The sequence below is a fragment of the Centrocercus urophasianus genome, unplaced genomic scaffold (genome assembly GCF_019232065.1).
Source record: "Centrocercus urophasianus isolate 14NV4802_14NV808 unplaced genomic scaffold, USGS_Curo_1.0 seq_14, whole genome shotgun sequence".
NCBI lineage: Eukaryota > Metazoa > Chordata > Aves > Galliformes > Phasianidae > Centrocercus > Centrocercus urophasianus.
The window spans coordinates 25,112,871-25,128,303 of NW_024884586.1; positions in this window are offsets into that span (position 1 = coordinate 25,112,871).

Genomic DNA, 15,433 nt, shown 5'->3' on the forward strand with positions numbered 1-15,433 from the left:
TAAAAATACTTTAAATTACCTGAAAAACACCTGAAGATTGTAAAAATGGGGAAATACTGTTTTCTTTTCCACTGACATTAGTAAGTGATAATGCCTTGACTTATACAACCTGCTTTCCTAGTACCTTAATATTATCATGTCTACAATAACACACACATAATAGCTAACCATATGTATTGATGCTGATCCTTTCCTGAAAGAATGAAATGGCTCAATATTTATACACATTACATTTTCTTTATATATATATATATTTTTTTTTTATTTTAAAAATTAAAATAGAATCATTCTTGAAGAAAAAAAAAAAGAAAGAAAAAAAAAGAAAGAGAAAAATTCTATTCTTCCATCACATCATACAGTCAACATCTTGTTTTTTTGATATGGTGTGTAGATGCATGTATAAAATACATTAAAGGTCTTTTGTTTACTGCATCATGAAATTAAAAAGCATGCAATCTCTGTAATTACATTGTCCTTTGCCGTCTCTTTAAAAAAGAAAAAGACTGTGTTTAAATTTTCTCCCTGTTTTATTTGCACCCTATTAACAACTGTTACTAGAGCTTTAATTATGCCCCTGTGATTGCAGAGATGCGGCTGACTTGTGTCATTTTCCTCCCAGGGGATGCTTTATAATTACCAGCATCCATCGTGGCTGCCTGTAAGCTGATGCTTTTTTATTACCAGTTCAATAATCACTGCATCCTTGTGAACATCTGCTCTACAAGCCATGCATCGGAGGTCCCAGTGCCTGTCACTCGATGCTCCCTCGCTGTGGCAACCCCTTTGCCCTCACCTTCAGTTTATATCTAATTTGCTTAGCAGAAGCTTCGTCCAGATTGCCTCGCAGGAACGCAATTAATGCTTCATATTTGCAAACAAAGAAGTTTTCTCCCTGTTTTTCTTTTTTTTTTTTTTTTTGTCTTATTATCTTAATGTCGTATCCTATAATTTGTATTCATAGCAGGGTGAATCAATATAAATCCAGAAAAAAATATATATTATTTGCTTGGTTATCTAGCTACATAATGAAAAGTATGTAAGCGATGACGATTTTTTTTCTCCATTAGTATCCATACAGAAATCTCAAATAACAGACAAGTTTTAAGGTTTTTGGCATATACTTTTCTATATAAAATTTGTGGCATACAAGAAAATATTTTTCTACAGAAGTACTATTCAATACAAGAATTCAAAACGTGGGAAATCTACCTTTTTTATAGCTACATTATTTCTTACATTTGTATTTATGTAGAAGTAGATAACATCCGAGTGAATTCATTTTAGTGAATGAAGATTATTGCTAGCCTCAGGTACAGGTCATGTTGAGCTATCCAGAGCAGTGGGGAATACCATCAGATAACTTGTCTAGTTGTCTCTGTAAGTTAAGTGATGATGAAGCCTGTAAGCCACATTGACTCTTGTCGCTATTTATTTTTATATTGGCCTACCTCACCATGCCTTCGGTAGCCTGGCAGTCCACAACAGACTTGTTTTTAAAAGGTTTGAATGTAGCTTTCAGAGGGCTTATTAAAAATCCTGTGAGCTAGTTCAAATGACTATACCTATAACTTTTGTGCCCATGATGGGCCTGAAGTACCCTCACAAAAGAGAGGAGAGAGAACACTTAAAACTCCATAGTAGTTTAGTGGGATTTGATGTTGAGAGTAAGTTAGGGAGACATTTGTGTGCACTGAAAAGTAAACACTACTTCATAACATCAATCTAAACTCTTCAATACATGACCTATGCATCTGTCAAACTTTTTTTCAAAAAAGCCTTTTTCTTTATACTGGTACTCGATGAGAGAGACTTAATTTATATCTGTCTGAATGCTTCCTGATAAACATTAATAAATATTCTTTGGTGGGGGGGCATATTACATTTAATTCTTGATACCTTACAAATTGCTGTGATGGCTTCATTAAATATTAACAGTCAAGATATTGTAATGTACTCTTCTTCAGTACAGAAGAGTAGAAGTAATATTAACTGTAAAATAAAAACTATCCTAACATCTCTCTATCTCTAGGTCCACTGCTAAGAGCAAAAGAGATGAAGAATCCAGCTTCTTCCCCATAAAATTACACTGGTAAGTCAGCAGTTTCATCACAAAGAACAGGAAGTGCACAGCCAAGATTTTCTACCTTCTCTAGGAGAAACATCGAGAAGGGTGCAGCGTACCTGTATCAAATATGCAAAAACGTACATGGCTGCAGGTGGTGACGCTTAAATCTACCATTGTCTTTATTAGGCTCTTTCTCCACTTCTCACCAATATTTTCCAAAGGGAGAGCAGTGGTATTAGAACAAGACAATCTTAAAGAAACAATGCTCTATTCTGACCTGAGCCCTGCTGAGGTTGACACGTTAAAGGCACCTCTTCTTCACTGAGCAGTATTGCACTGCTCAGCTGAAACTTTATAGTCTTTTGAGTTAAATAAAGCAGAGAAAGAATGATTACATTAACTTATTTATTGGAAGTCCTTGTCTGTATGACATTTAACACTTTTTATAGACTGTAAAGTACAGAGTTTAGTCAGCTAGTTACTCTACTTGAATGGTTTTTCATTCTGTGTTCTCCAGGATGAAACATCCTCCAGTGGTTCAGTGCCATCTATAGATGCCAACATCAGTATCTCTATTGTAGGATACAGATTGTTTTTTATAAAAGGTAATGCTCTATTCTCTTCCGTAAGGTTCTTTAAATTAGATCACTCTTGCATAATTTAGCCTTTGTGCTAGACGCACTATGTGGTTAACAGGGATTTCTCTCTCAGACCAGATGGTTTTTTTTAAAGATTCGTGTTATTTTTTTCATTTGCCTTCATATTTCTTGGACACGCTCCTTTACTGTCTTTTAATTTGTCCTCCCATTCTGAGCAGTTTTTACTATGACTGTAATACTTTTTCTTAGAAGTCCTATATATAAGGCCAGATTTTCAAAAGATATATAAATGCCATTGAAATCAGTTGGTCTGTAAAAATAAATAGTGATGAAACGTTGATAGATGAATTATCAGGGTAGTTTCAGGAAAATGTTTTAAAGGCAATTACTAGATTTGTTAATTCATCATTTCCCATCTGAACTAAGAATTTGAAAAATATTCCAAATTAGAATCATCTTTTATAGCACAACAAGAAACTAACATATCTCAGAGAATCATGAAGTATCATCTCACAGTAATTTTAAAGTATCCAAATACACATCTTTAGCACACAGTGGCATTTCTAGTATCAAAGACTGGCTGAAAAGCAGAATTTATTTTGGTCACTTACAAATAGCAATGGAACCAGATCAGCAAACTAATGCATACAACATCTGAAAGAAAATTAGGCCCAAAGAAAATCTATATATTTTTTTTACCATACAACAAACAATAAAATTGGTAAATAAACAAATAATCATATTTTTAAGTTTGAATGAAAGTTTCCCTAGCTTCCAAGAACTAAATCTATTTTTAAGTCAAAATTACTCATTTTGTCAGAAATGTCCATCTTTCAAGATGGACATCTTTCAAGGCTGGACATTAGGAAGTATTACTTTTCAGAAAGGGTGGTCAGGCACTGGAATGGACTGCCCAAGGAGGTAGTGGAATCACCGACCCTGGGGGTGTTCAAGGAAAGACTGGATGTTGTGTTGAGGGACATGGTTTAGTGGGAGCTACTGGGAATAAGTGAACGGTTGGACTGGGTGATCTTTCAGGTCTTTTCCAACCTTGGTGATTCTATGATTCTATGATTCTATGATATCCACATCTCTGAAAAATATTAGAAAGTGTCATAATCTGAAGTATATGGAGTACAAATGTTTCATTCTTTGAATTATTTTAAGATCATTCTTGGAATCATTTTAAAGATTATTCTATATGTTTGTTTTCTTCATTAGAAAATCACCAATTATGAGTAGAACAGTATGAAGCTTTATTGCTTTTCTTCCTCAATCTGCACTGCAGTACTTCCATCTTAAATTGAGCAGTACTTTCCAGCCAAATTTATGTTACAATAAAACTTTAAAACAATGAGATTTGCGAAAGTTGCTCTGTATCTGGAGCAATTCTTGTAGACTCCATTATCCATAGAAGCTGATGAGAATTATTCCAGCTTTTCAGAGCATCCTCAATCAGTTACCAGGAACCAGACCAAGAAACTCGTATATGTGTCAGTTCTGAGGACACATGTAAGTTAGGTTCTGTAAAAATTTAAAAACTCATATAAGAAATCATTCCCATGAACATATAAAACATCTTCAAGAAGAAACTGTTCTATGTCAAAGCACCAACACCACAAAAACCCAAATCACTTGGAATAAATCAATTAAAATCAAAACAGCTTATCTGACCTATTGCCGAACTGGAACACAGGAAATGTATGTGTCCTTGTTAAAAAAATAAAAGGTGATTTAGGAGGAGAAAGCGTAGCATTCCAAAAAGCAGAGATGAATTATGGCAGTGCCCTAGCTGGAACTTGAGAAACATGCAAATTACATTTTCTGAAGAAAATAAACTTCCATCTAGCTGCTTTTTAGTGAGAGGAGAATATTAACTTTCCCTTTGTATTTTCACAGCCTTTTGGTTATTTTCTTTCTTCTCTCACTACCACACCCTGTACTCATGACCCTACTCCCCCTTTTACTCCCCTTCCCCCCCCCCCCAAAAAAAAAGAATAAAAAAATCTAGGAGTTCTATAATTAATTGAATGCAGTGTTTCAGAGATGCTGACTTTCCTGTTCCAGATTTGTAAATAAAAATATTTACATGTCCTGGAAGCAGAAGTTTGTCTTGCCCAAGCTGGTTCAAGTCATCAGTGTTCAAGTACCATGGCAAATTCAGTGTGTAGAAATGAACTAAAACATTTTAAAAGCATTTCCATTTTTTTTTTCAATGTGGCTAATAAAGGTCTACATCATTTTATATGAGAAAAAGTTTCTGCCCTGAAACTCAGGAGAAAAACAGAATCATAGAATGGCTTACGTTAGAAGGGACTTCAAATATCATCTAGTTCTACTTGATCTGATCTATCCATGTCCAGAGAGCATTTCAGTGCTGTCCTCTTCTGCTGTTTTCCTCACCATGAAAAAATATAAGGTCTTGCCTGGGCATAGCATGAATGATTTGATTTGAATAGCACTAAACGTGATGGAGTTTTTGTACAATTAGCCAAATATTTTGGTGTAACAGGCAACATACAACATTAAAAGAAAATCATCACTTAGGAGAAAAGCAATCACAAAGTTATAGTCTCTTTTTATTAGTTACGAAGGTTTTTTTAAGTATGTGTAGATTGATTAAAATTTGCTTATCTGCATATTTGATAAAAGCTTTAATTGAGTTAAATTCTACCAGTTTTTTATGTACTTAGTGGTTTGGGGAATTTAGATGTTTTTTCTTTAACTGTTATATCAAATACTAATTTTCTCCTAAATGAATCAAAGATAATTATAATGATATATATTCATGGTCTATTACTTTCATACCAGTGTTTAAATGCAGAACCTAGAAATGCTTAGTACAAACAAAATTTGAAGCATACCATAGCAGACTTTCATCAACCTTGAAATGCTTTCATCATTAACAAGCTCTGATGGCAGATTCACATTGATTTTTCCTTGATTTTTGTGTCCTTTTATTTGACAAACTTCTGAGAGGCAGTGCTGTAAACATATAATCCAGGTTGATGATATAAATTGGACAGTAGATTTAAGAAACACCTAGTGGTTTTGCATATGTATATTTGTTTAGGTAGAATGTTTACTAAAATAAACCAACTCAAATTCATCATAATCTCTACTGATAGGAATTAAACAGGTCCAATTCCATACTAAACTTAAGAAAGTTGTATGAAATACTAAGATTTTAAATTGAAAATTAAACCAAAGATAGTCCTGGGAAATGGGAAAAATGAATAATTAGCCTTGTTATTTTTTTCATTGAACAACTCAAATACTTCAATCTAGATAAGTAAATGGATTTTGATACTAATTGTCAACCACCCAAGAGGAATAAGTGTAATGTCCCTTACATACAAATATTCTCCTGCACCTCTAGATACTTGTGATACAAATGAACCTGTCTAAACTACATATTTGTATAACATAAAAACATTTCATATTTTAACAGCAGTATTTAAGATGATACTAATGATTTTTAAATCTTCAGAAAGTGTGGTATCCTACCATTTCTCATAAAGAAAGTTACACAGTGCCAGCAGCATGCAGAATTCCTTTCCATGATACTGTGCTCTGAGTAAGTCAAAAGAATGATATGTTACATGTTATCTTATATTATACATGTTATCTTATACATGTAAATCTTATATTTATGTACAGAACTACCAGTAGACACTGTGCTGTAAGCATAATTCTGGATATCAATTATCCCAGAAGTTTTAGTAGTTATGGAACTTTTAGGAACTAGTAGAAACTACTGTGAGAAAATCCATTAAGGAAGAGATTCTATCACTGGAGATGTTTGTGTAATTTATATAATATGCCACGTTGTAATATTAATGTAAAATTGCAGCATAATAATTTATTGCAATTAGTTCAATATATATTTGGATGGTAAAATAAAACTTGAATATAAATACACTGTAAATATAAATATATTACATATTTGAATTTTTCTTGAAAACTGAAATCAAAATTATATGGATTTTTAATGCAGGGGAATTTGTTCTCACAGCAGAGTTGTATCTAAACAGGAAAGTTACAGAAGTGGGGAAAAGAGTGAAGATTACCAGCATCATTGTTCTGTTTCAGAAATAGACAAGTTTAAAAAAAATCCTTTGAAAGAGAAGGAGGTTGCGTATCCCATTAGGAAATATGAGATCATAGTGGTAAAGAATGAAGATTTGCTGCTGGAGAAGTATAGAATTATTATTTATTTATCTGTCTATTTATTTATTTATTAAATAGAACTATCTTGCTAAAGAGCATGTTGACATTTTCTGGTTCTAAAGAGCCTGTCAAATTCCAATTCATGTAATTATATTTTTATCTATTCTCTCTCTCTATGCTTTCAAATACTTTCATTCTTATTTAGTATCCTGTCCAGAACTATTGAAAGTTTCTGTATTAACAGCACCTATGTTCTAAATAGGGTTAAGTGACTTTTTTTTTTACCAAAATCATTGTCTAACGTCTAGATTCATGCAAACTAAAATTAATTTTTTGCCAAATTGCCTGCAAAAGGAATTTAATTTCAGAAATGCCTTTAAAATATTTTCTTGTTAAACATTGCATTTTGATTCTTTTTCAATTTTATGGTCCACTGGAACTTTTGTGATTAACATATTTACAATGAATGATGAATCTATTATTTAAATAAATATTATATGAATCTACAAGGGCTGCTTCAAGTTGCCCCGTATCTTATCATGTTGGCCCATGACATCAGAGGTGAATGTTGGTGGTATGGCAGTAAAGGCTCAACCTTTCTGCCTATATTCTGTTATATTTTGTTGCCATGCAACATATGGCATCTGAGGGGAACTCTGACAAAATGGCGTCTGACATGGAATATTTTCCAAGCAAAGGTGTGCAGTTGAATTCCCCCATGTGGAAAGAATTGTACCCATTGACATTTATCATAGCTTGCTGAACATTTATGGAAACTATGTGGATATTTATGGATGTGAGCACAGTGAGGCAGTGGATGGTGTTTTTCAGCAGCAGTGACAGTAGGTCACCTCTGCTGGTGCATATTTTTATGAGCGTGACATACATGCAGGCTCTTGTTCATTTCTGGTGAAAATGCATGTCTAATCATGGTGTCTATGCTGAAAAATAGTGTTTTGTAGCTGAAAATTCTCTTTATAAGTAGTGTTATTGTGCTTTTATATCTGTTATAGTTTCCATGGAAATAAATAGGAGGTATTACTTTGCACTGACTGATGTACAAATGGTTTCACTAGGCAATGAAATGCTCTCAGTGGATTATTTGCAATTTTGTGGCAACAGGGAAAATACCTGGCAAAGGACTGAAGCCTAATCTGAAAGATGAAATGGACACTTGGTTGCCATCCAGCCAAAATGAGAGGCAGTTTCCCCTGAAGTTGTGGTTCTGTTGGAAAGCGGAAACCCCTTGGACTCTTCTCAAGCTTTCATTTAAGTAAGGCCTAAATGGTGAAATGTTCCCACACAGCTCCAGTTCTAACCACGCAAAACGCCATGAATGTAAATAGCAAAGAAATACTCTGATTTGGTGAAGCCAGAGTTTTCCTCTGTTGTACTGAGACACAGGACACCACGATGGGCCTAATGGCAGTTAAAGCGTAGCAATGGTTAGGGTATGCAATCAGCTGACACCAGCCTTCCTTTTCTAGGGACCTGAAGTTTATAGCTGAAGGCAGTCAGATGTGAAAATATAAACAAACTGCTGGTCCAGAAAAATTCAGGCCTAGACTAACAACAGAGTTTGTTATTTTAAAACTATTCTGTATTATATCAGTCTTATAGCACAGATTTCATCAAAAATATATTCAGAAAGCAAATCAGCAAATGGTTCTCTCTCTTTCAAATTCTAGTAAGAAAGTAAAATTTTTTTAAATGGAAAAAAAAACACCCAACCTTACAATTCATAGAATCTCAGAATCTTAGGGATTGGAAGGGACCTCCATAGATCTTCCAGTCCAACCCACATACTAAAGCAGGTTCCCTGCAGTAGTTTGCATAGGAAAGCATCCAGGTGGGTTTTGAGTATCTCCCGAGAAGGAAATTTCACAACATCTCTGTGCAGCTTGTTCCAGTGCTCTGTCATCCTCAAAGTAACAATGATTTTCCTCTTATTGCTCTGTAAAAGACCACCCAAAAATCAGACCATATGTCTGAGAGCGCTGTCCTGATCCTTCTTGAACTCCAGCAGCTTGGTGCCATGACCATTGCCCTGGAGAGCCTGTTCCAGTGCACAACCACATGATCAGGAACCTTTTGCTGATATCCAACCTGACCCTTGTGAACAGCAGTAGGCCATGATTGGGCCCCCCTTTGACTCTTCTCTGAACTGGACAAACCAAGGTATTTAGCCACTCCTAAGACATCTTCCCCTCAAGAGCATTCACCATCTTTGTAACGCAATGAGAGTACGTATCAGGACCTTTAAGTTTTAGCAGCAAGCACATTCCATGTGTGATGTCTGCCATCTAAAGCCATTTTTTCACTACGAGATATGCCATGTAACCAGATCAAAAATAAATTAAAATGTAGCCACAACAGATAATACATCAAACATATATCCCTAAAAAATAATCATGAATGAAAAAGTCTAAAGTGAAACTATGTGTAATTGTTAAGTTTTGAAGAAGCAACCATTAAAAAATATTATTTGTTCACGTTAAAACATGAGAAGAAACCCAGTTTCTTTTATGTTCTCCTTTTCTGTTCTGAGATTTAAGCATTTCTGTTTTGACCTTGTTTGCCAGCAGCGAAAGCGTCACATTCTAAGAGTTGCTATTCCAGAAAGAATCAGAGTACAGTAGTTTCATGCTTGCTTCTACTAGATTGTAGTTTCTTCTAAATTGTATTTTAGTAACTAATTAAATGTGGGGATATAAATAAGTTACACATAAAGTAATGCCTCCTATTTATTTCCATGGAAGCTATACAAACTGCACAATAATATTATTTAATATAGCAAATACTCAGCCACAAAATAATATTCTTCAACATTGTTGCCACTGTTAAGTATGAATTTTCAGCAGCAATGAACAAGAGCCTTCATGCCATGCTCATAAAAATTTGCAAACATGGTTTGTTTTTTGTGTCACTGCTGATATGCATCACCCACACATCACCATGCTCGCACCCACTACTTGGTAACCATAAAAGCTCAGCAAATGTCAGTGAACATCACTGGGTGCCATTTTTTTCACATGGAGGAATTCAGCGTTACATCCTTGCTTCAAACTCTCTTCCATGTCAGATAACCTTCCTGACAGATTGCTTCTCTCCTGCAGTCCGTTATTCGGCAACAAAATGTAGCAAAATACTGGCAGGAAGGTTAAATTTCTACTGCCATACCAGCAACATCCACCTCTGATGTTGTGGGCCAACATAATTCTATAGGAGGCACTACTTTTACTAATTTCTGAATCTTTTGAAGTTGGCATCAATGTTAATTATATATCACATCTGCTTTTTTGTGATCTATGCATTTTTTTAAGGAGAAAACAGGGACCCTTCTACCACTTCTCTGGAAATAAACTGATAGGAATTGCAATCTATTTTGGAAGCTTGCACTTTCACAATGTGCTCTTCTCCAAATGTTATCTTCTCCAAGGGTTTTGAGCTAGAATGGGAAGTGAGCATCTTATCTCTATGGGTAACACATTTGAGAACTAAAGATTTCCAGATATTTCCAGATACAGTGTTTTCTACACCTTACAGGAAAAACAGGCTCACAGGAGTCTGTCAAGAGATGTGCTTTTAAGAAACATTGTTTTTGATGTATCAGTATTTTCCCCCACACATCAGTTTGTCTGAAAAATCCCAGCCAACATCATTGTTGATCCCATTATATTATAATCCCTGGTGTCCTTAGTTCTGGAACTCTGTCCTGGTTCAAAAGGTACTGCCTGCTGTCTTCTCTGTTGTTGATTAGCTAGGACAAATTTTCTGAGAGAGGAAGTGCCACAAGGTGATTTACTGCCTGACAGAAAATTGATCATAAAAGCACAATACAATTTTTGCTATGGGTATATTCTCCATTTAAGAATGTGCACATCCCTGACTACAGAGCCGCTATCTGGACTTTATGCTGTATGGAGGCTTATACCGTATGTTAGCTATACATTTTGGAAACTCTGATATTTGGGGAAACGTATCACTTCTTATCAGCTATCATGAGAAAACATATAAATATTACTGATTTCACTGTAATTGTGTGTCATTTAAATTTTGGGGATCATTGCCAATTTGTTTTGCAATAGCTTGAATCATTCTGTTTGAATGGTATGTTGATTTCTTTTAATGGGAACAGATCTATCTCCTGAGCTCATGGGGAGATGGTAAGTAAGTCCTGAGCTCCTCAATGTTAATCTGAGACTTAATGCGTTTACTAAGGACAGGAGGCTGCACCATGACTTTGACATCTACATTTGCGTGTGTGTACTGTGTAACCAAGTAGCATGGAAAGGCTCACCAATGTTGAGGAGCAGTTCAAGTGTGTAGTGGCTAGAGAACAGATTCAATGAAAAAACCCATATTAAGAAACTTTAATTGGATACTAAGTGAATAATGCTGAGTTAAGTCAATTTGGGAAAGCTTATAGAATCATAGAATGGCTTGGGTTGAAAAGAACCATAATGATCATCTAGTTTCAAACCCCTGCTATGTGCAACCACTAGACCAGGCTGCCCAGAGCCACATCCAGCCTTGTCTTGAATGCCTTCAGGGATGGCATCCACAGCCTCTCGGCAACTTGTTCCAGCGCATTATCACCCTCTATGGGAAAAACTTCCTCTTAATATCTAACCTATATCTCTCCTGTCTTAGTTTAAAATCATTTCCCCTTGTCTTGTCACTATCCACCCATGTAAACAGCCATGCCCCCTCCTGTTTATCCTCCCTTCGAGTACTAGAAGGCCATAATGTGGTCTCCCCAGACCCTTCTCCAAGGTAAACAAACCCAGTTCCCTCAACTTTTCCTCATAGGAGAGGTCTCACAATTCTATTATGTATAAAATGGAAGTCATGTTATTGTTAGTATCTTTCATACCAAGTTGCATTGTTGCATCTTCTTCACATTGTGTATTAGGTTAATATGTGTAACCTTCAGACTTCTAGAGCTACTTTTGAAGAAAACCTGTTCTCCATTACCTGTTTTCACATGAGGGTGATGTCTCACTTGTGCTTGCACATAGTATAGTTTGGTTCAGAATTTGCAGACACAAGCTTACCTCACCAAAAAAAACCCTTTTAATTTACACCTCACAGAGTCATAGAATCATAGAGTAGCTGGGGTTGGAAGGGATGTTAAAGATCATCTATTTCCAATCCCCCTTGCTGTGAGCAGGTTTGTTGCCTAGTAGATTACATTGCTCCAGGCCTCCTGCAACCTTGTCTTGAACGCCTCCAGAGATGGGTCATCCACAGCTTTTCAGAGCAACCTCTTCCAGTGCCCCACCATCCAATTCTGAATTGATTGTTATTTGGGGCAGCACTGAACTGCTAAAGCTCTCTTCCAAGGTTTCCCATCTGTGAAGCAAAAAGATAAAATAAAGGAGCACCCTGTAGCACTTTCAATCATTGTTTTCATTGATTATGTCTAGTTTAAATAATGGGAAGTTTACCTATGCCTACACAAAATGCAACCAATTGCTTTGTCTTTCACTCAGCCCCTTAGAATATGCCAGTATGTTCAAGCATCTTAACACTGCTAAACTCTGCAGAACGCAATAGGAAAAAACTGGCCTAAACAAATGAAATGTAGATATGCCTTTTATTAATTTCATTTTTTATCTTCTTGTATACAGACGTTTGACAGCTGTGACATTCATGGGCAACGCATTTGAAAAAGAAGGCATAAATATTCAGAGACATATTAGAATGCTGTTCAATGTAAGCACCTGTCTACTTAGTGTTGACAGAAAATCATTTACTTTGCTTTATGCATGTTCTCTCCAGAGACTACAGAGGTCCTATTTTATTTAAAGAGCTGGTCCTAACATCAGTGCTAGCTCTGAAAAATGCAATATATACAGCTAATTATATTTATTAAGGAAACAATTTTTTGTGTTTATATTTTCAATAATGCTTTTAACAATTATTTCAATCTCTACTTCAGAATATCTTTCCCTTGGGTAACTGAAGGAAAAAGGGATAAAGGAATGAAGACTAAAAAATGTATGACCTCATGATATCTTTATTTGTGACAGTAGAAAGGATGATATACAACATACAACACAATGAAAAAAATAGATAAAAAAATATACATAACCAAAAAGTAATCTTTGTCTAATCTTCCATTCAATGTCCGCTGCTCACATAAGTATTTCCACTAACTTTAAGAATTGAAATAAATAGAACTAGCTTATGTAAGAGCTAGGGAAATGAGTCCTCAGTGCCAAGGTGTTTCTATAAACTAAATCATTATGAAACATGGTTTTCCCACTTCTTGATAGTTTGTCCAGGAACCCACTGGAAATCAGAATCATTCAATGGCTAGGATTGCTGCAGCCTCAAAAGCAAACAAAAAACCATCTTGAGTGAAATAAGCACACATATGAAAAATAAGGAAGTGATTTTAAGCCTGAAAGATTCTGAATTCCTTAGCATGTACGTTTCAAGGGGGAGGGGAAGGGAGGGAAAAGGAAAGAAAAAGAAAAGGAAAAAGAAAAGAGAAAGCTCAGTGGAAGCATAATTTTCAAGCTGAACATTTCATTCCATTTTATTTTACCTGACGTGAGTACATAATGATGTTAACTCAGGCCTGATCACATAGCGTGGGTGAATGGGGGAGGTTTGAAGAGATCAAAAATCTTCAGTGAAGCTTAAGAAGCTACAAAACCTTACAATGCTGCCACCTATAGATCAAAAGTGACAACATCAGCTCCCAAGAATCGTGCCGTCTGGCACACATAACAGGAAAAAATAATAAATAAATAAAGGGAGCAGGAATGTATGAACAATTTCAGACTCCTTCATATGGTTGATTCACCCGGTGAACTGATGGAGCAGTTACTTTGGTTTATCTAGCCCAATGCTTTATATAATTTAATTAGGATCATCACGCAGCAACCTAACCTGTCTACAGAAATTACAAGCTGAAAGTCCAGACCCCATATGTACCCTTTTGCTCAATTAAAGCTAAGCAGTGTTTTTATAGAAAGATTTTTTTTTTTTCCATTAAAATGCACATGAAGAGCAATGGATCACGATAGGCCGTTTTTTTTCCCCTCACATTAAGGTACAATTATGTAAAGGCAGTAACATTGAAAATGCTTACTGAAATAAAAAAATTTACACTGCTGCTGCAGATATTTAAACCTATCATTTTTAAGGTATTGGCACCATCTTCTAATGCTATGGGAGAAACATGGGTGATTAGGCCTAATATTTTCAAATATCTTTATGACACACTCCTTACATTACTACTTAGTACTAAAACATCATTAATAGTCTAGAAAATTAATTTCTAAAATCTATTTGGAAATAAGCATATGTATTTACACCTACAATTGGCCTTGGCATTTACTTTTAATCATTATATATTTTTATATAATTGATTAGTGTAACTATTCTATTTTTATTCCTGGTGAGCTTTCTCCCTCCTCATTTCCACAATCCTGACTAAGAAGTTAGTTCACTCAGCTGGAAGAAAGTAGTTTATTAATTGTTTTGCATTTCTTCTCTTATTAAAAACAAAACAAAGCAAACACATGGATAAAAAGCAACAACAAACCAAAACTAAAAGATTCCTCACCTAATCTACCAATCAACTTTGTGGCTGCAGTGTGAAGACGAGAACTGAGAGAAGTCTGAGATGAAACCTTAGGTAGACCATAGCAGGCGTATTAAGATCCTGTGGTTTTCTTCATATTTTCCTCTCTCTGTCATGCCCTCAAGTCAATGTTTTCTTTCTATTTGTAAATCTCAAGCATGAATCTGTGATGTAGCCAGTTCTAGAGTTTCCTAAAATTTCCTTCCTTCCTAAGTACTAATTTCTACCTCAGCATAAAATTTACAGTGCTTGGGAAAATGCTAATTAAAAAAATTTTTGCTCTCACTTATTTTCACAAAGCCCTAATACCAAAGCAAAGGATCTGATACATCTAACAGAATAAAATAGATTTTTGTAGGCAATGTGGTCTGGAGGAACAGTCCCACAAGGTGAGCAGAAAGCACTTAAGAAAGCTAGAATATGTAGCACTTAGGAAATCTAAAAGATATTCTTTTTTTTTTTTTTTTTTGGTGGAAGTAATAGAAAGGTTATTTTAAAATATATTCATTAGTATATTATTTATTATGCACATGCATAAATGTGAAAAGAAGAATTATCCTATTAAAATCAATAGGAATACTGTGATTAAAATTTCATTTATGTGAAATAGGGCCTTACATTCTACATATACTTCCATTCAATATGTGCATATTGTGAATATTAAATTATGTTAAATTACTCCCTTTTTCTTAATAGAATTAGCTTTATAGTTAGAACGTTCAAGCACTAAGCAGCACATATTATGATGGCAGTTTCCTATCATTCAGTAATTTTCTCCCATTTAATGTTCTTGAATTTTACCTCTCACAAATAGGTGAAATGATTCTGTCTTTGAAAAGTGATTTGACGTATTCCATAAGACCCTAAATCTAGTCAATAAGAGTGTAATCTTCCATGTATTATTTTCCTTATGTTCCACGAGTTTGTTTAGACAAAAAAACAGCTGAAAAACTTTTTATTGGTATTTTTTATTTCTTTTCAGGAAAATAGTGAAAGTGG